This window comes from Lacerta agilis, chromosome 10 (assembly GCF_009819535.1).
Source record: "Lacerta agilis isolate rLacAgi1 chromosome 10, rLacAgi1.pri, whole genome shotgun sequence".
In the NCBI taxonomy this organism is placed as follows: Eukaryota; Metazoa; Chordata; class Lepidosauria; order Squamata; family Lacertidae; genus Lacerta; species Lacerta agilis.
The window spans coordinates 46,725,172-46,748,692 of record NC_046321.1 but is presented as its reverse complement, the minus strand read 5'-3'; positions in this window follow the sequence as shown (position 1 = coordinate 46,748,692).

The window sequence follows — 23,521 nt, the reverse complement described above, 5'->3', positions numbered from 1 at the left end:
TATAAATTAAAATATCAGCAATAGGTGTTTTGTTTAAAAAATTGTTTCGTTAAAAAAAAGGTCGGTATAAAATAATAATAATTTATGGTTCTCTTTTATTAAATAAAACAAGAAGAATAACGACGAAAATTCTGGAGGCGGAGAGTGAGGTATGCGGCTTGGACGCTTGGCGAGGTGGTTGGCTTTTTGTGTTTTTTCCTCTATTGTGAGCCGCCGAGCAGAAGCCGCAGCAGCGATTCTCGTGGAACGTCGCGCTCAGGTCTGGGGAATGTCTGGCGATGCCCCCGCTTTTGAGGGCGGAATGCGGCGACGTCAGACGAGGGGGAGCGGCGGAAGATCAGGGCGCGGCTTCCCCTCTCGGCAACGTGCAGCGAGCGGCTTCTCTTTGTATACCAACACGGAGCTCCGCCGCTCCGCCCCGGGCGCTCTTCCGACTCCGCCTCCGCCTTACGAGGGACCCTGTTTAACGGTAACCCTCCCGAGTTACCTCCTCTTTCCCGCACAAAAAGCAATCACGAGGCTGTTACTTAGCAGCCAGGCGAAACTTGACGCTGGCGATTCTTCGAAATGCTGGAGGTTTTAAATTACATCCTGCTGGCAATGGATCCCAATTTTTTTTTTCTGGGTTGTCCACGTCCCGTGGGTGCCTTCCGCCTCAGTTTCCCCATCTGCAAAAACAACAACAACAGAACAACACAGTATCGTCTGTGTTAGCGCTTCCAAGCTCATGAGAAAACAAAATAGGAAATTCTTTCCAGTAGCACCTTAGAGACCAACTGAGTTTGTTCTTGGTATGAGCTTTCGTGTGCATGCACACTTCTTCAGATACCACACAAAAGCTCATACCAAGAACAAACTCAGTTGGTCTCTAAGGTGCTACTGGAAAGAATTTCCTATTTTGTTTCCTATTTTGTTTCGACTATGGCAGACCAACAGGCTACCCACCTGTAACTGGAAGCTCATGAGAGTTAGAGATAGACTTGCCACGTGTCCTCGTTTTGCATGACACGTCCTCTTTTACAGGGGTAGAATCTGAGACAAATTTCATGTACAGGTAGGTAGCCATGTTGGTCTGCCATAGTCAAAACAAAATAAAAAATAAATAAAAATCCTTCCAGTAGCACCTTAGAGACCAACTAAGTTTGTTCTTGGTATGAGCTTTCTTGTGCATGCACACTTCTTCAGAAATTTCATGTATTTATTTTTGAATGGCTGAGTCATAGAATCTTAGGCCAACCCCTGGCAATGCATAGCTCCCTCTCTCCTTTTAGAGAAGGCATAAATTGTAATACACAGGCATGGGCGTAGCACCAGGGAGGAAGCTGTAAATAAATAAAAATGCTTAAGTAAAACTAGAAATTGTAGGAAGATTTTGGCAGATTTTTCTGAGCACTTGGGGTCAAAAGAAAGTAATATTTTTTTTAAAAAAAAGTTGTTGAAACATTTCATTCCGAATCTGCTAAACAGAGCCAGACAGAGGATGATGACAGGTGGGTGTCCTGCTCCCAACATAAATCAAACCAAATTGTAAATTACCATATACCAAATTGTACAGAACACCCCTCTGGACACAGTAATGTTTTCTGAAATGCCACCATAGCTCGCTAGTCTAATTTTTGGTCCATCACCTGCTGATTTCATAGATAAATGTAACCGTCACTGAATTATCATATGCAGTGCTTTTTTTCCTGGGGGGTGGGACGCATACCCCTAAACATTTTGTGAAATTAAGTTTGGCCTCATTGAGGTGCAGTATTTCAATATGAGTAGGAAAATGAGAGTTCCCCCAAACATTTTTTATTTTTTATTAGAAAAAAGGACTGATCATATGTATACAACCACAGCATCTCGTGAGTCCTGAGATGCTATCAAAACTTATTGATAAAATCTATGATTTTAAAACGTTTAGATGAGATGGGGTGTGGGTGAAAATGGTGCCAAAAGGAAGACTTCCACCGTGGGAACATTGCATCTGAAGATTTTGTGTGACTCGAAGAAACCAAAACAAAACATTTCCAACCTTATTTGCTCTATAGCTCATGTTTTCTTGTACCACCAAGGCTGCTAAAACTTTTGTCTAATAAGAACAAAAAATTCTGCTTATGGTATACAGTACTTTATTAGATTTTGGGGGTATGAATTCAGGACTCAGGAGTCATTCTGTATTATTAACCACCTAAGTCACAATTTCCAGTTAAGTCTAGGACACTGTTAATATCACATGATAATGATATAACATATCCAGGAGGAAAATTATATGAATTGCTCTGACTTGTGTGCATGCCTTTAATGAGTATTACTCATTCCTTATGTAACTGTGGTGCTGGGCATTTATAGATACAGTTTATGGATACTCTGCCAGAATTAAACAGAATAACCAAGTAATAGAATCTACTCAAGCCTGACACACATTTTTAATTCATAGATGTATTTTCCAATTCTTTCATCCTAGAAAAAGCAATATTTACTTTCAACTCCTTGCATTTGGTTAGGAAGAAATAAACATAAACAATATAAAAGAAATATCTATAAATAAACAAGTTTCATTCCATGAGTGTGTTTCTATGCTCTAGTGTGTGTGTGTGTGTGTGTGTGTGTTTTAGCTCCCCATCCCCAGCCTTTTAAATACAAAAATAAATATTGTATTTTTAAAATTTTCCTCTGAGCCAACCCATCCATTAATGAAAGATTCAGGAAAGGAATAGAGGGTTTTGAGAATAGTGGCAAACAACAGTGCTTCAGTAACCTTTGTGCTTCCCACAAACTTACTCTAGGCAGCATAATAGTAAGATCACATGTGATTGTATTTCTATTGGAATATGTTTTTTCTGCTGCACGAAGTTTGCTGTAGTTCGTTTCTTTGTTTTGCTCCTGTATTGTTTGGAAGCTTTTGACATCCACCAATGCTTCCTGTAAGTGATGTGGTGTTTTTTTTTTTCCGAAGGAGGGCTGAAAAGTCCATTTGGGAAACCCTTTGTAGTAATCTAGTAAGTGTCAATTCTCTTCCTGACTTGACTATTTCGATTCCTAGGACTACACCCTGTGCTGATGGAGAACACATTCTCTGAGTGTGGCTTATGTAGCTGAAATTGGACCAGCAGGCTTGGGGGAGCCCCAAAGTCAGCAGAAGTACACACACACACACACACACACACACACACACAAATGACATTGATCGGAGGAGAACCCAGAGAGGAAAAAGGCATGGCTGGCTGCCTGGACCCCCCCCCCCCCCAACATTTTCTTGCCACTAGTTTCTGCCCAGTTGTAAACAGCAGTGTCAGCTGCGCTTGGTGACAGTGTGAAAGCTGGTCTCATTCTTGAATACAAATAGCTATCCTGGAGCAATATTCTTTGGATTTGTAACTGAACCAGGGACAAGCCAAGACATTTTGCAGCTTGATATATGCCCCTTACCCATTCCATGTACAGAAGCTGGCTGGACAGGCTCTTGAATCTTAATCGCTTGTGACAGGATAGCATCCACCACACCTGAGACTGCAGGTCAGATTAGGGGACCTAGGAGTGGTCATGTGGCAACAGAGGGAAATAGCTGGGAAGCTCAGGAGGAACAGTTGCTGCTGCCACCTGGGATGGTTGTCTCACTCTTTCTAATGGCAGGACCAGCCCTGACTTGACTTCCAAATATTAGAGCTCATAATAGCATGATAGAGATGAGTAACAGCATGGTTAATTTAATTGGGTTTACTCCCAATTACTCCCACGTAGGTGGGGGATAGCCTTAGATGGTGATCCTGTGTTCACTCACATAGGAGTAAGTTCCACTTGAGTCCCACAGAAAAAAACACAAACTGTCATTATAAGCATTTCAGTATTAAAGCTGTATTAAAGCAGTATTATTAGTAAAGCAGTGTTAAATTGATGTGGTTCCAGGAGCTGTAGTCACTTTACAACAAAAACTGCCTAGGATCATGTTGAGCATAATGACACTATCTTATAGGGATATGAAACACTTAAGTGCCACCATATACATGCCTATTCAGAAGTCAGTCCATTGAGTTCACATTAGGCCGGGGTATAAGATTGCAGCCCAAGTTTTTCATTGACTTCTCAAACTGGTTTTTGCCAAGACAAATCTCAGTAGTAAAGACGATGATGAAGAGATACAAAAATGAAGATTTGGCATACATGTAGTTCCACACAACCTAAATGCTTGGATAATCTTAAAATGGAACTTTCAATTCAGGACACAGAATCCACAACCCAGTGGAGAACAACCAATGTATGTATGTATGTATGTATGTATGTATGTATGTATGTATGTATGCCATTCACTTGTCACACTCAAACCAAACTTGGATTGGAGAAGTAGAAAGATCTGTAATGTCTGAAAAGGAAGTCTTAAAATAAATTTCAACATAGTGGAGGGGTGTGCAAGTTCCGCTTTCAAATGCTTTGAACAATCTTCAGATTGGGGAAGGAGAAATTCTACTAGGCAGCTACAAGGAAGACACATTTATTTACAGAATGCAAGATATTTATTCTGGGGAAGGCAGACTTCAGTCCTGCAGGATCTACTTTGTTTTGCTTTCACTAGAATCCCAAGGCCCTCTGAGCAGTCGGGTGCAAAATAAGGACCCAGGGTATATCTGAACACTTGCTCAGCCCAGTTTTTATTCCCAGAAATGAATTCATAGTCCTGTCACAAAACACACACACACACACAGTTCCTCCCTCCCATTACCTAGTAGCCAAATTTAGAGTGTGTTTGTATGTGCCCTTTTGTTGTTGCCATTGCAAATTAATTGGAAGTCAGAAACCTTGTTGAACACTCAGAAATATACACCACCTGCCCACCCCTGCTTATATAATGGGTAGCCCAACCAAGGCTGAAAATATTCCAGTACCCCTTGAACTATGAATAAATTTCCTTTCTCACTGATATAATGGTAGTTGTAATGGGACAGTGTTTCTGTAATGTGTGGATGTTACACGTAGAGTTTGAACTGTTTAAGTTTAATTGATAAAATGTGCTCCGGCATTCAGAACAAATGAAAACTTGAGTGAGAGCGGGGATGCACAGTTCAAATCACTCTGAGGTTCACTTAATGAGGCTGAAATTGGTTAGAAGTTCTCAGTTCTATAATTCAAATTTCCATGAAAGCAGCCTTGAAAAGGAACCAATCCTTTGTTTATATGCAAAACGCCATCAAGTGCAGTGAACCCACAGCAATAATAGGCAATTTATGTCAAAATGGATAAAGGATTGAAGGTTGCAGATCGCAATACGTTTTGGGCCATCCTAAATAGTACACTGAAGAGTGCCCTCATTGAGACACCCTAGCACACGCATAGGCAACCTTCGGCGCTCCAGATGTTTTGGTCTACAACTCCCATGATCCCTAGCTAACAGGACCAGTGGTCAGGGATGATGGGAATTGTAGTCCAAAACATCTGGAGGGCCGAAGGTTGCCTATGCCTGCCCTAGCATTAACAGCAGTCCACTGCCTTCCTTTGCTGTAGGATGCTAAGTCTGAAGCATACTGCCCCATACAAAGATTTATCAATGTGTTATTGACATGGAAACAATAAGCTTGGTGTTGCCTTGCACCACATCCAAAGTGTTAGGTTGGATGCAATGTTAGGACAACATGTAAAAGAAGGCACACTCCTGGAATTCTGGGTGTATGTTTTGTTGTAGTCCACACACAGAGTTCATTATTCATTTTGGCACATTCAGCAATTGTCAGGGGGTTAGGGGCCTTGATAGTGGATTGAACAAAAATAAAGTGTTGGGTCAAATGTGATGCTAAGGTTCCTCATAGAGGACACTCTTGGAGGAATGGGCATATGCTTTATTTGTATCTTGATTACTGGCATGGGGCAGGGTGCTTCACAATGCATTGCACAAAAACGGAGCATTAGGACAGACATGATGCTGATGGGGCTTCTTGAGGAGGACACTCTCCTGGAGGAGTGAATGGATTGTTTGTAACAGTCCAAAATTCATTTTGGGATGCACAGTTCTTTATCTGTAAGGGTTCTTCAGAGTCACTGCACATAAAAAAGTGCTGCACAAAACCAGTGATTTTGATTGGAGAGAATGATTGTGCATCTTGGAAGATATCATTCCCACGGTCATTGTAATACCTGATACAAGGTAGCCCAAAGCTTCATTTTGAGCTGCAGGGGGCTTATAAACTTCAGTTCTGGCTCATTCAGCTGCATCAAACTTTTATAGAAATAAGGACTTGGGAAGCAGCTAATTACCAGGTTTAGTCTTGTGGCAACTTGCAGATCTTTTATATTGAGTTTACTTACATTCCTGCAGAGAGTTTTTGCCAACATTTTAACTAAATGGAATTCAATCATACATAGAAACGTAATGTGCACAAACAGGGCACATTGCTAGAAGTTAGTTCGCCACCTTTACCCTACTGAAAAACACAAATAAGCATGCTGTGCCACAAACATGAAGGTTTACGGCACCCTTTGTTTTTGTTTCCCCCACTCTGTAGATATGATACGCCTCTTTCTTTTTGTTATCTTAGCTACTAGTATCTAGTATCTATTACATGTATACTCTTTTCCTGCCAGGAAGTTCAATATAGATAGGGTTGTTGCTACATTTTATCCTCACACCAACTCTGTGAGATAGGTTTTAGTCTGAGAGAGGGATTGGGCCAAGACCCCAAGGCTAAGGAGGTAATATGAGGAGGTAAAAGAACATCTTACAAGCTGGCTTGATTATCATCAGTTATATGAAACATTTAAAGAAGACAAAAAAATCGGTTTTGCCGAAAAGCCATCAAAATTCGAAACAGAAATAATAAATAACAACTCAAAGACATTATCGAAAATGTATCAAATCCTTTTGGAATGGAAGGTTAAAGAGGAGGAAGTTAAAGAGGTTATGGTCAGATGGGCTCAAGACATTGGCCACCCTATAATGTTAGACCAGTGGGAAAAACTCTGGAAAACAACAATGAAGTTCACGGCATGCTATAGCATTAAAGAAAATATCCTCAAAATGCAGTATAGATGGTACCTGACCCCAGCGCGGCTCTCAAAAATGTACAAAAACCTTGCTAATAATTGCTGGCGATGCGGGGAAGCCAATGGAAATATGTACCACATGTCGTGGACTTGTAAAAAGATTAAAGAATTTTGGAATACAATATATGAAGAACTTAAGAAACTATTAGGAATATATTTTCTTAAAAAACCAGAGGCATTTCTTTTAAGTATTGTCGGGAATGACATACCAGAGAGGTTAAAAGATATTTTCTTATATGGAACAGCTGCCGCGCGGATGCTGATTGCATCGAATTGGAAAGGGGAAACCGCCCCAAGAGTCAAAGATTGGCAAAATAAATTTCAAGAGTATGTAGAGATGGCCCAGTTAACCAGTAGTCTGAGAGGAAACAATAGACAGGAATTTGTAAAAAAAGTGGGAGAGATATAGAAAGTACCTGCAAGGAATTGAAAATGGTATAAAGTCTGTGGCGGCCTTTGAATGATCCCGGAGAAAAAACAATGAGTGTGAGAAAATGAAGCTGTATTTGGTAATGTAGAAGGTTTTGGATATAAATAAAGGATAAAAAAAAATATTAAGTACTTTCACAAGCAGAAAAGGAACACACATCAGGAAAGATAGGGAATCTATTTATGTATTTGTTAGTGATGTAAATATTAAATTTAGGTTTGGGTTATGTGTAGATTTATGTAAATAACCGAGGTTTATAAATTTACTTATTTATTTATTTAGTTATTATTTTTCTCTCATGATACTGTTTATATATTGTTTATAGTATTAGTATGATATCGTCGATGTAGAAATATGGAATTAAATAGTTTCGTACAAATTATATATGGGGGGGAAATGATACACACAACTATGTTTTTGAATACTTTATTAGCATCTGAAAATAGAACATATGAAATGGAAAATAGGTAAAATATGTGGAATTTGTTAAGCTATGTAAATGATTGTAAAATGATGGATATTTATAACGACAATAAAGCAAAAACAACAAAAAAGCACAAATAAGCATGCTGTGCCACAAACATGAAGGTTTTTGTTTTTGTTTCCCCCACTCTGTAGATATGATACACCTCTTTCTTTTTGTTATCTTAGCTACTAGTATCTAGTATCTATTACATGTATACTCTTTTCCTGCCAGGAAGTATAGATAGGGTTATTGCTACATTTTATCCTCACACCAACTCTGTGAGATAGGTTTTAGTCTGAGAGAGAGTGATTGGTCCGAGACCCCAAGGCTAAGTAGAATTCGAAGATGGGTTTCAGTAGACCTAGTTTGACATCCTACTATGCTATGCTACACCACCAGCTAACCATCAGGTCCACCTGAATCTCTCTTGCCCTTATATTTCTCATGTCATGGTGCACTCTATTCCACAGCTCACCCTGCATATAGATATCTCAGATGTTTCAGTGTACAAGTCATTCTTCTTACCACCACCCCATGGGACTGACCACTGTATAGGCATGGATAGGATCACGCTGTGAGCCACCTTGAAAAACTGGGGCCGTGGGGGTGACCATGCATCTGTGGTGGGCTTTCACTGGTTAAGGTATCTCTTGCCCCACCTGTAGGAATTCTTCAACAGAACAGTCAACAGAACACTGAAAGGAGGAAGCCACTCGAAAATAATGAGAATAATGTCTGTATATTTTTCCTCATATCCCAGGTGCTGCTATCAATGTTCGAAACCCATTTGGCTTTCTATTTTCAAACGAAAGCCAGGATTTTATGGATTAAGTCTCACAGGCAGCAGCATGGGATTTAAGTTGTGGGGAGAGCAGGGCACCCACCTGCCCCTCATCCTCTGCCTGGCTTTGTCCAGCAGATTCAGCATGACATGTCTCAACAACAGTTGTTTTAAATTACTTTGTTTTGACCACCAAGTGCTCAGAAAAAACCCTGTCCAAATCTTTCTACAATTTTTACTTTTAGTTAAGCATTTTCATTTATTTTACTTGATTGGGGGATGGGGTAGGCATCCGCCCCCCCCCAAGGGTGCCAACTTGAATAAAATATTTTTTTTGGAGGGGGGCAGGTATGCCCCACCTCGTGTAATCGATCTCATGACACGGCACACACGCATCCCGTTCCTGCCATAAGGCATATTGCTCCTGAAGGGCTCTTATTGCGCGACCCAGAGGAGACCGTTCTGTGCATTTCAGGGAGGGGGGTTTTGTTTCCCCAGCGTTTCTGTGCTAAGTGCGGGACGGAAGCCACGGCGCCAAGCAGACCCGCTTGGGTGGGTGAGAGGAGGAGACACAGCACGAGAGAGATGCCGGTCTTTCCCCTCAGCTTGGCGGCTGGGGTGCCTTTGCAACAACATCTACCGCGCGCTCGGGCACGCGCGTCGCTCTCTTTGGTGCCTCCCTCCCAGCGGTTTCAAGCCGCCCCCGCCCCTCGCCTGGGGAGAGCCACGCCACGCGCTTCCAGAGCAGAAAGCCCTCAGCAGCCCCCCACGTTATTCGGCGTGGTTTACTCGGAAGTAAGTCCCACCAAGTACAAGGGTGCTTACGCCCTAGGCGGCGGCAGCCCCCTGCTACCATCCGTGACTGAAAGGCGCCAACCCCACCCCTCTGAGGCACCGCTGTGAAATGGCTCCAGGAGCCCCTCCGGAAGTATCTCCCTCACTCCCCGCCCCACGCTTGACGGGAATGTTCTAGATAGAGAAGTGATAGCGGCGTATCCTCAGCTGCGCGCGCATCCCCGAAAAGACTGAAAATTTTCCGCTGCTGCTGCTGCTGCTCTCTGTCCTGGATAGCGGCGCGCGTGACAAGGCGTTTAGTCACCTCTCTTCACCCAGGGCGAGGCAGGCAGGGCAGGTTGGTTCAAAGCATCCGCGTCGAAGCCGGAGCGGGTGAAAAGCAAACACGGCTCGGGACACAATGCAGTGGATGTTACAATAGCGGGAAGAAGCAAGCTCCGGCTTGTGTAAATGCGCTGGGTTGGCTTTGCCCACAATAAAGCTGCCTTGCTCTCCACCTCCTTCATCCTGTGTGTAGGAAAGGGATTGAAGCCGATCAAGATACGGAATGCACATAATGTGTGATGGAAATCGGATATGATTGAAATACATAACAATGTGGTTTTATGCGAGGCGCGTTTCATCATCACTGAGAATTTAGTTGTTGCCCCACTGTTGATTCACTCTTCCATATGGCCATATGGGGGGGGGAGAGGGTAAGGGGCGATTGCTCCCCACTCCATGAACCATAACCCCCCAGATTTTATAGGGTCAAGAATCGCAGAAACCTAGAAGAAGAAGAAGAGTTTGGATTTGATATCCCGTTTTATCACTACCTGAAGGAGTCTCAAAGCTGCTAACATTCTCCTTTCCCTTCCTCCCCCCCCCCCACAAACACTCTATGTGGTAAGCGGGGCTGAGAGACTTCAAAGAAGTGTGACTAGCCCAAAGTCACCCAGCAGCTGCATGTGGAGGAGCGGAGAGACGAACCCGGTTCCCCAGATTACGAGTCTACCACTCTTAACCACTACACCACACTGGCTCTAGAGTTGGAAGGGTCCCCAAGGGTCATCTAGTCCAACCCCCTGCATTGCAGGAATCTCAGCTAAAGCATCCATGACAGATGGTCACCCAACCTCTGCTTAAAAACCTCCAAGGAAGGAGAGTCTACAATCTCTAAGGGGCGACCCTTCCGCTGCCCAACGACTCTTACTTTTTCTCAGTATATTTAGTGGGAATCTCCTTTCTTGTAACTTGAAGCCATCGGTTTTGAGTGCTACCCTCCAGAGCAGGGAGAAAACAAGTGTGTTCCTTATTCCATGTGGCAGTGAATCCTTGAGATATTTGAAGATGGCTATCATATCTCCTCTCCGTTTTCTCTTTTCCAGGCTAAACATACCCAGCTCCCTCAACCGCTCCCCAATAGGCTTGGTTTCTAGACCTTTGATCATCTTGGTTTTCCTCATCTGCACAGGTTTCATTAAAAGTTTCTAGCATTTGTAGAACCTGAGATGCAAGATGAAAATGTGCAGGCATTTTTATTTTTGTGACAAATTAGCCTGTTTCCCTCTTTCAGTGTTTTCTTTACCCACCTCCAAATTCCCCCCCCCCAAAAAAAAAATTCCTAGCAGTCACAATCTGTACGGTATAACAGCAGCAAGAATGCTAGTGGCCAGGAACTGGAAAAACCCAGTCGCACCAACTATAACGGACTGGCAAAACTTAATGATAGAATATCTGCAACTAGCTAAAACGACAAGTAAAGTTAGGAAACAGATGACCCAAGAAGTATGGAAAGAGTGGAGGATATTTAAAGAATATTTAAGGAATAGTGGTATAAGTGGAATCCTAATGGCAGATGCAGACTGAACCTTTAAAGTAATAAATAGAGACTTAAGGATGGAAAAATATGATTTGTAAATGAAATCTATAACTGTACGCGATATAAATATAATAGTTCAAAATGCAATGAGGATAATTGGAGGTGCAAGAATTTGTTTGTAAATAAGAAAAGGATAGTAGTATGTATATGTCTATTTTGTGTGTTTGTGTTTGTGTATATGTGTATTTGTATTTTTAAATAATAAAGAGAGATATTAAAAAAGCAGTCACAATCTGCCACAATCTGCTTCTCCTGTCCCTATATTTACCATCTGTTACTATGTTCAGGATAATGTCTACTTTGACGTGTCTTTACATATGGAGGCTTCCAGTGTGATTAACAACCCTAACTATCAAGGGATCTTAGTAACAGCAAAGGCAGGGGCAGGCAGTAAGCCATGGCATTGCGGGTGGGGCTAAATGTTGGCCGCTCCTTCCACAATTATGCTTACACACAAGTAACACGTGAAGAGGGCTTAGGTTGTCTAGAGTTCACCATCTCCTTCAGTCTGGCTCTGGAGCTTGGGAAGCTTTTATTTCGAACGGTGACGATTACATTTCTTAAATTAGTAAATAAGCTGAAGACCTAAATAACTAATGTTATATTAATCGCATGGCTCACACAGCCACATTAGGGGATTTGAACAATTAAATCTTAGAGGTGTGCGCAAATTCCATTGAGACTAATGAAAGCTTTTTACTGTCATTAATTGCAATGCAGGGCAGAGGAAATTCCATCAGGATGGTGACTGGGGAGCAAAAGGTGAAACTTATCTTTGTGCTGTGGTCAAGATGGAAATAGTTTTATATGGTTGACCATCAAGAAAATTCCATACACTCAGTAACACACGTTGCCCCTCCTTTGCCTAGGATTAAATGTTTAAAATCCCTTTGCATGGCTGTGAGCCATGAAATTAGCCTAACATGTGCTTAAGTCTCCAGACAAGCTTGTTGTTAACCAGTGCCTTTTAAAAAAATGAAGAAATCTGAGAGCTTTTCCCACAATTGATGGATGAGGGTAGAGGCTGTGTATACTGTCTCATATTTTGGATTTGCATGAGTACAAGGGAGGTAAAACAGTAAAGATGTTTCATGAAGTCAGCAAACAAATATGAATAAGCACAAGGCATATCCATCTTTCATAACTCTGGGTGCACAAATCAGAATACAACGAATTAGCATCTTAGGCTGCAGTCCTAAACCCATTTACCTGGGAATAAGATCCACTGAAATTTAATGGGTGTTAATATTAATTTTGGAACATGTTGTTAACTGTGGTCCAAAATCTTGCCTTTTTCCAGGCACTCACATTTTAAGCAAATTACTCTTATTTCATGTAAGTCTGGTCAGGCTGACCTGTTTGCTTAGATATGCATGAGTGCCGTGATAGAACTAGTAATAAGAATAATTAAGTATAAACGGTGCCTCTTTGGAGAAAGGTCCTCTCCTCTGGAAGGATGCATCTGGGATAATAAACATGATGGTTTATAGGGGAAAAGACTGTGATAGCGTCTATGTCAAGATAACCTTTGTGCTTTTGAAGATAATTGCATGCCACAGGCATCTGGTTGGCCACTGTGAGAACAGGATGTTGGACTAGCCGGACTATTGGATGGATCCAGCAGGGCTTTTCTCATTTCACATGAAGTTCTTTACTTAAATCCATTTCACTTTCGAATGCTCAGTTCTGCCTTGAGAAAATAATTCGTTATGCTCCTTTCTCCATTAACCAAATGCCTGCGGCTGCTGTTTTAAACATGCCCTTATTTTGCTTCCCACAAACTTGCAAGCGCATGCAACAATTCAAGTATAAGTTTCAATTCAACTGAACTGTAAATGGAACTGAGTGAGCCGAGTAGTGCCATTTGGGCAGTGTGGGAGCTAAGTCCTTGCCTGTGAATTGGATGAAACAGAGAACCTTTCACGGGCCTTGGGTGGTTGGTAGTCAACTAAATTCTACTCATAGTGGGACATACTGTATTTCATGGGGATGTGGGTGGCGCTGTGGTCTAAACCACTGAGCCTCTTGGGCTTGCCGGTCAGAAGGTCGGTGGTTTGAATCCCCGTGATGGGTGAGCTCCTGTTGCTCTGTCCCAGCTCCTGCCAAATTAGCAGTTCAAAAGCATGCCAGTGCAAGTAGATAAATAGTATCACTGCGGCGGGAAGGTAAATGGCATTTCCATCACAGTATTCCGTTGCGCCAGAAGTGGTTCAGTCATGCTGGCCACATGAACCAGAAAGCTGTCTGTGGGCAAATGCCGGCTCCCTTGGCCTGAAAGCGAGATGAGTGCTGCAATCCCATAGTTGCCTTTGACTGGACTTAAACGTCCAGGTGTCCTTTACCTTTTAGCTTTTAACTGTATTTCATGGACCTAACTTAGTCAGGTTCATTTATTTCAGTGGGTCTGGTCTGTGTAAAATTTAGTTTCATATTACCCAATGTTTATGGAGAAGTAATGTTCTTAGTAAATATGTTTCTGGTTTTTTGGGGGGTGTGTGTGTTGTGTTTCCACTGCAGTCCGGTTTGGGAGTAAGCCCAGTTCAACTCAGTGGGGTTTACTGGAGCAGACATGTTACATATTTTAACCTGCTGCAATAGTAAAATACTGTATAAAGCAGTGCTTCCCAAACTCACTCTCGCCCCAGACCACTTGAAAATTGCTAAATGGAAACAAAATAGAAAATTCTTTCTATCTGAAGAATAAAGTGTATCTGAAGAAGTGTGCATGCACACGAAAGCTCATACCAAAACAAACTCAGTTGGTCTCTAAGGTGCTACTGGAAAGAAATTTTCTATTTTGTTTCGACTATGGCAGACCAACACGGCTACCCACCTGTAACTGCTGATGGAAAAACAACTTAATGATTTTCTGCCAGTTGTAGCAAATATAACATGCTGTGCTAGTCACAGTATGATTTTTAATTCTTATTCTTATTGCTCCTTTTATTTCTTAGGTATTTGTATTTTATTGCATTGCAAGCTGCATTTCACCGAATTCATATTCTCTGACCTCTTCTCCCCCAGCATACTTAAAACAGTCACCTTGACTTCAGTGCCAGTTAGAGATTTAGCTATGTCACTGTGATGAAGCTGGAAGCCGCCTTCTGATTTTTTTTTAGTTAATTATTTATTTTGGCTATACAAGACCTAACTTTGTTTTACAACGGGAGCATGGATATAATAAAGGGTTGACTTGCCTCTTTTCCTGTTTATCTACTGTAAGTCTAACTATTTCTACAGTTGCTGTGTCCATGCTTTGTCCTTGTTAAGTTGGGCTCCACCCACATATTATTCCAGCAAAAAAAAAATATATATATATATATATCAGCTGCACTGAACATGAGAGAAGCAAGCTGACATTCCTTGTTTGGAAAACAGAAAACATGACATCAATCTTTGGTTGTGCATTATAAGTAAGATAAACCAAAATGAACTGCAAAAGAATATGAAGACACAAGGCTATGGTTAATGATATAACACCTTTTGAATAGTCACAGTCATTCATGTATGCATAAAAAAGAAATAGTTTTGCAATTATTCTGTACATTTAAATACTGTAATGTGTAGTTTAGCTCTCTTCTCCCCTCACATGCTATTCAGATTAGTTGTTGCAACCCTAGCAAAATTGCCTGCTCTTATATACCTGCCTGATAAATTTCTGGTTTATGATGCCAGCATGTAATTTATACTGAGCATTTACAGGGCAATATAAGGAACACAACCCCCCCCCCCATTTCCTTCTTGTTGAACAGAAGATCCTCAGTAAGGATTGTTTTCATAGATAATACTCCTTAATAGGAGAAAGAGTGAATATTCCACAGCAGTGGGTAGATAGAGTTGTAGAGTTTGGAAGGGACCAAAAGGGTCATCAGTGTAACTCTGCAATGCAGGGATTTTTTGCCCAACAGGGGCTTGAACCCACAACCCTGAGATTAAGAATCTCAATAAGAGTGTCATGCTCTGCTGACAGAGCTATCCAGGCAGCAGGTAGATTTTCTGATCAAGTATATCAAATACATAAACAAAATAACATTATAACTTTATAAAGTGCTTGTGATTCACCTTGTTATTAAATGAAGGATTTTCCTTTTATATACATCCATCCCCCACCTATTAAACCTCTTTAGTGTAGGGATGGTTTTTTTCTATTTTTAGTTTTCAAGGAAATTCTTTCCAGTAGCACCTTAGAGACCAACTGTGTTTGTTCTTGGTATGAGCTTTCGTGTGCATGCACACTTCTTCAGATACTACTATGGCAGACCAACACGGCTACCCACCTGTAATTAGTTTTCAAGGGTTTGAGATAGCAATTTAAAAAAAATCAAATGCACTATGGGTTATGTTAGAGCAGGGGTGGCCAACTTCCAAGAGACTTTGATCTACTCACAGAGTTAAAAACTGGCAGTGATCTACCCCCTTTTGGGGGGTTCACGTAAAAGTTGTTGAGCTTCTTTAAGGAAGAGAAAAGCGACGTTGAGCTTTTTTTTTAGGAAGGAAAGTCCTGTTTTTGGTGGTTCAGGTCATTTTAGGGTGCAGGGCAAAGATGTTGAGCTTTTTTGGGGGGGAGCCAATTTTTTAGCTTCTTTGGAGGGAGCCACCTGATCTATCGGTGATCTACCACAGACGTCCAGTGATCTACCGGTAGATCAGGATCTACCTGTTGGACACGCTGTGTTAGAGGAAAGAGCAGAGGAATAGTTGAAGAGGAATGGACTAACATAATTTTTTTTTTTAACAGAAACATTTGAATGTTAATGCTGATATACTCTGCAGAAATAACAACAGTGGAAATATTAATGCTTTGTTGTGCTGGTACAGAAAGCATATCCAATGTATGAAGAGCGTTGGACTACGTAGAGTTTGTGCAGTGTTTGAACACCACCTTTTGTGGAGATTCTATCCAGAAAGACCATGGAGGCTGTTAGGGGACAGCTGTTTATCAGGGATACTGAGCTCTATGCTACTTCTACTCACTATCAGTAGTATGCAGGGGTGATAAGTCATGACCTGCACATGAGGTTAAAAAGAGATTATGTAACAGAAAAATATATATCTACAGTGGTACCCCCAGGTTTTGCACACTCCGTGTTGCAGACGTTTAAGTTGTGAACGCTCACAACCCGGAAGACGTTTGAGTTGTGAACGTTTGAGTTGTGAACGCTCACAACCTGCGTGCGACCCCCGGATGTGCAGAAGCATCCTGCGCACTTTGCGCATGCACAGAAGCGCACAAATTTGTGCTTCTTCCTTTTTTGTGTTTTTTTGTGCGTTAGTGATATGCACGCCCGCGTTATGTACTGCGACCCGGAACGGATCGCATACGTAACCCAGAGTACCACTGTATTTGCACAACTGTTATTTATGTGTTTACACTCTGGGTATCTTAGGACTGCTTCCTATGTTCATGCTTTTCTTACATGCAGACCAAAAAAGTATAAAGAACTCAGCCGTGACAATCCCTGAAACGAGATGGAGATTCAGGTATTGTCACGGCTGAGTTCTTTATACTTTTTTGGTCTTTATATCCCGTGACTGTTTGTTGTTTTTTTGTTTTCTTACATGCAGAGCACCTTTCTGTGCAGGCTAGACCATGAGGTGGTTTCAGGTTACATGGTTTGTCCAGGCATGTAACCAGTCTACACTGTCTCTCATAGTCCAGGGGATCTTAACCCACCACCCATCACGAATCACTCAAACATTGCTGTGGGTTGTGGTGGGCCCACAGAACATAGTACTGTAAAATACAATCAGTGAGATATTTGCTGACTCTGTTGCACAATTGGCCAGTCATTTCCTACATGCTTTTGTCTTGTGGGAATTTGGGGATAGTTAGAGCAGGCAGGTTTGTTTGATTACATGCTATATATGTCCTTATTCCAGAACATCATGTTCCATAGAACATACTTCTTACCCCATAAATCTACACTCTGTTTTTCCATGGCTGATCCACTGCTTAATATAGACTAGAAATGGGTGGATTTAGCCAAGGGAATTTTGCACAGTAATCTGTCCCATTTGATAGCTGGAGTAAAATGTTCTACAAAATTTTGGTAGATTGTTGGATTCCAAAAGGGATATTTACTAGAATCAGTCTGTGGCTCAGTCTCAGTATAAGTCAGTAGATATCACCACAGGCATTATACATGTTCATACACATTGAGTGCATACACACACATTATCTTTAAAAAAACAAATATTCAAATGGTACAACTGAACAATTTAAATCACATTTAGCAGATTACATGCAGAGTGGGAGATTTCATTGCATTCAGTTTTGCAGAAAATGAGTGTTCATACCTTAAGCAGTTACAGGTAGGTAGCCGTGTTGGTCTGCCATAGTCAAAAGAAAATAAAAAATAAAATGGACATAAATCTGATATCAGGAGTCACAGGACAGAGAAACCAGTAGGAGAACACTTCAATCTCCCAGGACATTCTATACAAGATCTCAAAGTAGCTGTATTAATGCAAAGGAATTTCAGAAATAGACTGGAAAGAGAAGTTGCTGAATTGCAACTCATTACCAAACTTAAAACCATGGAGAGACCTGGTCTGAACAAAGACATTGGATTCTTATCTCATATACATGACAAAGGTATCTTAGCCATCTCACCCCTTGCTTTTTCCTTTAAGACTAATTGCAGTGGTTAACAGTCATCAACAGGTTTTCCACACCTATCAGCCAATCACCATTCCCACCACCCTTCTGAGTAATACCCCTCCCCACTCTCTCACTATATATAAGGGTCTGGCAACTTCTGTTTCAGTGTATCTGAAGAAGTGTGCATGCACACGAAAACTCATACCAAGAACAAACTTAGTTGGTCTCTAAGGTGCTACTGGAAGGATTTTTTTTTTTATTTTTTATTTTGTTTTGATCATACCTTAAGCACTTATCTTTAATGCCCAATTTTGGCTTGGGCTGAATTTCATTGGATTGGCTCATCAGAGTAAGGAAATCGTATTCCAGAAGAAAGTATTTTAAGTAAGCAGATAACCAAAGAGCAAACCCGCTTGGTATTTTATGACATCATTTAATAGTATAAATATAAACTTGTGAGGGAAGGAGGAGGAAATTGGGTTTTGGTTCTTTATAATGTAGAAACAAAATCTATGGGTGGTATCTAACTAGGCCATATGGTGTGACATTCGATATCACCCACAAACTATATTTAATTTTCTAAAATAAGGCACTTCTTGTGTAGGGGACTTTGCAGTCCTGTGTAAGAAAAGGAAGTGGTCAAGTTCAGTTAACTAGCTATCCGTTTACTGAGATGAATATATAAATCATGTGCATATAACCATAGAGTTTAATAGATGACAAATTCCACCGTGAACTGCACTCTAATTGTAAAGTCATACCTGCTTTGCAGGTAGACCTCTAACCAGAAACTGTTCTTAACCTGAAGCACCACTTTAGCTAATGGGACCTCCCACTGCCGCTGCGCCACCAGAGCACAATTTCTGTTCTCATCCTAAAGCAAAGTCCTTAACCTGAAGCGTTATTTCTGGGTTAGTGGAGTTTGTAACCTGAAGCGTATGTAACCCGAGGCACCACTGTATAGGTGTGAATGTGATCACAGAAACATAACCTTGTGGAGTTGGAAGGACACCAAGGACCATCTAGCCTAACTTCCTGCAACACAAGAATCACAGCTGAAAAATCCCTGACCGATGGTACATTTACATGGTGTGAATGTGGCCTATGTTAAAACTAAATAAAACATTAGTTGTTAGCTTACAGCAGTTTCCAGCTTTCTTCACCAATGCCACAAGGAATAGCATAAGAAAAAAATCAAATATTTTTCATCATGGTACCAGCTGGCTCCAAATTGCTACAAAAACCTCTGAATCCAATCGCTCAGTTGGCATGAGAATCGTTGTGTTTATATTCCCCCCTCAGCAACCACATTGGTCTGCTATCAGGTCACCTGGACCCAGCAGGCAATTTTGACAGCGTTTTGTTCCCCAAGGCTCTTAGCGAATCATTGCAATAAGGCTATAGCCTTTTAACCCAGCAGAAGCTTTGTTATTTTTCTTGTAGTGTGCACCCTGTAGTAGGCAAACATACAGGAAACTAAATAAAATGGAACGGCTCAGTGCACACCAGTGCTCAGCTGGGGGGGGGATTTTATACAAAATCTCAAAACACACCCCTTTTCAAGAGGAAGCAGCCGAGACTGGTAAGAGCTTAAGTTAAAGAAATATGTATTTCAAAAAAGGAAGAGAAGTGTGTTGTGAAAAGCAGAGCACATGGTGTTGTAAACGCCAGGGCACTTAATTTTTTTTTTTTAAAAAATGCAGGAAATGATTCATAAGTGAAGTATGTGTACAGTAATGCTTTGAGTACAAAAAGTCCTAATAACAGTGAAAACAAAGGAAGTGTAGTAATATAAGAATTCAATTATGTAATGCCCCCCTTTACTATAAAACACAGGTTTGTTTTTTCTAGTACGTCAAAGACGGACCAAGCTACACCTTACCAGACACAAAAATACAATATTGCATCAACTTTACAATCCTTCCTTAGGGAAAAGTATGTTTTTGGAAAGGTGTTGAACAACTCTTATAAAACAAATGAAAGTAAATAAACAAGCATATGTATTTGATTGTAAGATTTTTGCATATTGTAGGGATGTGTTTTTATGTCTAAGCGATTTCTCATTTGATGGCATTATGTCTCATGGTAAATATATTTGAAAAAAAAAGCAAACCTGTTTAGGATTTTATTTTGCAAACTGTCAATGTGGGCTCCCTAACATAGTTAAGAACTGGGTACTCTGTGCAGTATTGTTAATCTCATCCAACCCTGACCCTAAATTCCCCACAAACACAATTTGGCAGAGTCTTTGCCATTGTACAATTTTTTGAAGATCAAAGTCTCTCTGGAGTGTAATCTGGAGATATGTACAAAAAACCAAAGCAAAACCACAAAACAAAAAAACAGCTCAAGATCACACCACAAGGCAGAGTTACACATGCCTAGTCTCATTAAGTCAGGCTAGTTAAAGATGCATGAATGGATGAAGGAATGAGAGCATAAGGCTACAATGTGATATGTAGCTACCTGCACATGACTTCTGTTGATTTCCATGGGATTTAAGCATGCCTGTTTCTGGGACAGTGGCCAATACCTGTAAGGCTTACTCACAAACCAAGATTTGCAACATTCTGCTCTTCACAGCACTTTTACAATCTATCCCTAACGGACCCCATTGGTATGATGAAACACCATTTTAGTTGCAGTTTTACATGATAACATTGTAACAAAATGAATGGGAAAGGATTGGTATTTTTTAGTATGCAGTAGGTGAATACAGTAGAGTGGTACATCTGGATACAAACTTAATTCGTTCTGGATGTCCGTTATTAACTAGAAACAATTCTTAATCTGAACTACCACTTTAGCTAATGGGGCCTTGTGCTGCCGCCGCGCGATTTCTGTTCTCATCCTGTGGCAAAGTTCTTCACCCGAGGTACTACTTCCAGGTTAGTGGAGTCTGTAACCCGAAGTGTTTGTAACCCGAGGTACCACTGTATTTAGCTTAGTGAACATTGCAACAGTGTATTGTTGGAAGAGAAGCTAGGGTTATATCCTGTGTCCCAGGAGTTGAGAATCTGTGGCTTTCCTGGACTGCAGTCTCCTTCAGCCCCAGTCAGCACGGCCAGTGCCTGATTTACATATAAGCTAAACAAGCTATAGCTTAGGGCCTCACTCTCTTGGGGGCCCCAAAAAAATTTAAAGGAAAAAAACCTGGATGTACATTTCCAAAATATAAGATAAAAAACAAATAAAATAAAACCTACATAACAGCAACAGTGTTTTGTGTTGTGTAGGCTCCTATGATGTAAGTAATGGGCCCCACCTGCTAGCCTGCTCCCTAAAATATCACTGGTTTTCTCATTTCTATATATAGGGTGCCTACATTCTGCATGTGCAAATGGCTTTAGATACCTGTTAGGTCCATAAATTACCATATAGCATATATTCAACACAAAAAGTGACAATTTGTTTTTGACAAAGGACAGCTGGACATATAAAGGGGCACATTACCTTCAGTAGCTTGGGGCCTCGTCAAACCTAAATCTGACCCTGAGCACGGCCAATGATTAGCAGTGATGGGAGCTGTCCAGCAACATTTGGATGGCCACAGGTTTCCCGTCTCTGTTATGTACTAATAACAAACCCATTATCCAAGTGCAGATTCTTACGTAGCCATAATTGTACCACCCAAGCACAGTGGGCTTGGGGAATCCCCAACATTTACAGATGTACACTTTAAAAAAAGAAAGTAAAAAATACACACTAAAACAGCTGTATGAGAACTGACCTTGATTGATGGGCATAGAATGTAGACTGATAAGGCAGGGGATCAAAAACCAGGGGGCAGTGGAATGGAATATCCTGGGAAAGGGCATGGCTGGCTAGAACTCTGAACAGCAGCAATCTACATCCTCCCAGCTGAGGCCCCCTCCTAACTGAATTTCCAGCACCTAGGGAAGGAATACCTTTTTATTTTAGCAAGCATTTTAGGAAGACTCCTTATTTTATGGTTGGTTTTCTTTTAAATCTGACTGTGCACTGCTTAGAGACTCCAGTGTTAAGCTGGTTGAAGTGAATGATTGTAAAGAGTTGGTCAGAAGTTTATTATGAAAAGCTAGTCAAAAGTACTTTTACAGTTCTTTGTGATGTGGATTCTTTTTGTGTGTGTAAGTAGCTTCACATGCTGTGTAGACATAGTTGATGGTATCCATTTCTCACCTAGCTTTTTAATTATTTTACTACTGCCCACAGTCAGTACAACACACACACACACACACACACACACACACACACACACACAAATACCTCTCCAAAGTTTTGCTCATTTTGTTCATTTCACCATTAGGAATTATGGAGCAAGTTGCTAGAATGGTTATGATGCAACAGAGAAAGCAGTGGACACAACCTCTGAACATTTGGAGGAGGGGAAGTCTTTACTCAAAGTGATGGGGAGGCACAAGGAGGTGAATGACAAACAGGGAGTCTCTGATCCATGCAAGTGAAAGGACAGAATGGACAAATGGGTCAATTTCCAAAGGCACAACCCATGTTTACTTTTCTAAGGCAGGATGAGATAAGTGAAAGGTCAACAAAAAGCTATATCCATGCTGTGAAACCAGTTTTCCTTAAAGCAGACTGAGGCCATTTAACAAGTATGCAGACATGTCCCAAGATGAAATACTACTGTGAATGCAAATTATTTTGACTTGGCATCACGAAGCATTGCTCCCATGCCAGTTGTGATTGTGAAAAGTTGGTCAGAAGACCTGCTCAAAAGTGCATTTACTTTTACTGTTCCTTGCGATGTGTGTATGTAGACCTTGGGCTTATGGCTATTGTGTGAATGAGAAGCATCTCATGGAATATAATTAATCAGCAAACTTTATTGTGGTTGCAGACCAGCATAAGATAAAAACATGCCAAAAAAAAACCCCAAGCACAAAAGACTTAAAGAAGAAAGGGATAAAAGCTGATAGGTAAAAGTGATTATAACTCACATGCACTTAAAACAGAAAGAAACAAAAGACAAGCAGTTAAAAGTGGGAGGGAATCTAGCGACTGAGTATTTGACATCTGGGTTTTGTTGTCACAATTAATGCCCATATAACCCCATTATTTAATTCACCCCTTGGCTTCCCTGCAGGACTAATTGCAGCCGTTAAGAGTCGTCAACAGGTTTTCCACACCTATCAGCTGATCACCCATTCCCACCACCCTTCTGAGTAATACCCCTCCCCACTCCCTCACTCTATATAAGGGTCTGGTGACTTCCGTCTCAGTGTATCTGAAGAAGTGTGCATGCACACGAAAGCTCATACCAAGAACAAACTTAGTTGGTCTCTAAGGTGCTACTGGAAAGAATTTTTTTATTTTATTTTGTTTTCCCATTATTTAACTTATGTACCATAGCATCTAAGTGGGAAATGGAAGTCCATTTCTTACAAAGGACTTGAGATTGTCACTTCCCACTGTTCTGACAGTGAAACTGTTTACAGCTTTCCCTTTTTTTGTTTCTGAAGAGAGGAGCTTTTGAAATGATGCCTATTCTTATGGCAGCAACACTATAGAGATCTTCCAATAGTAAAGGGAAACATTAGAAGAAGGACAGCATGTTGGTCTGGAAGGAA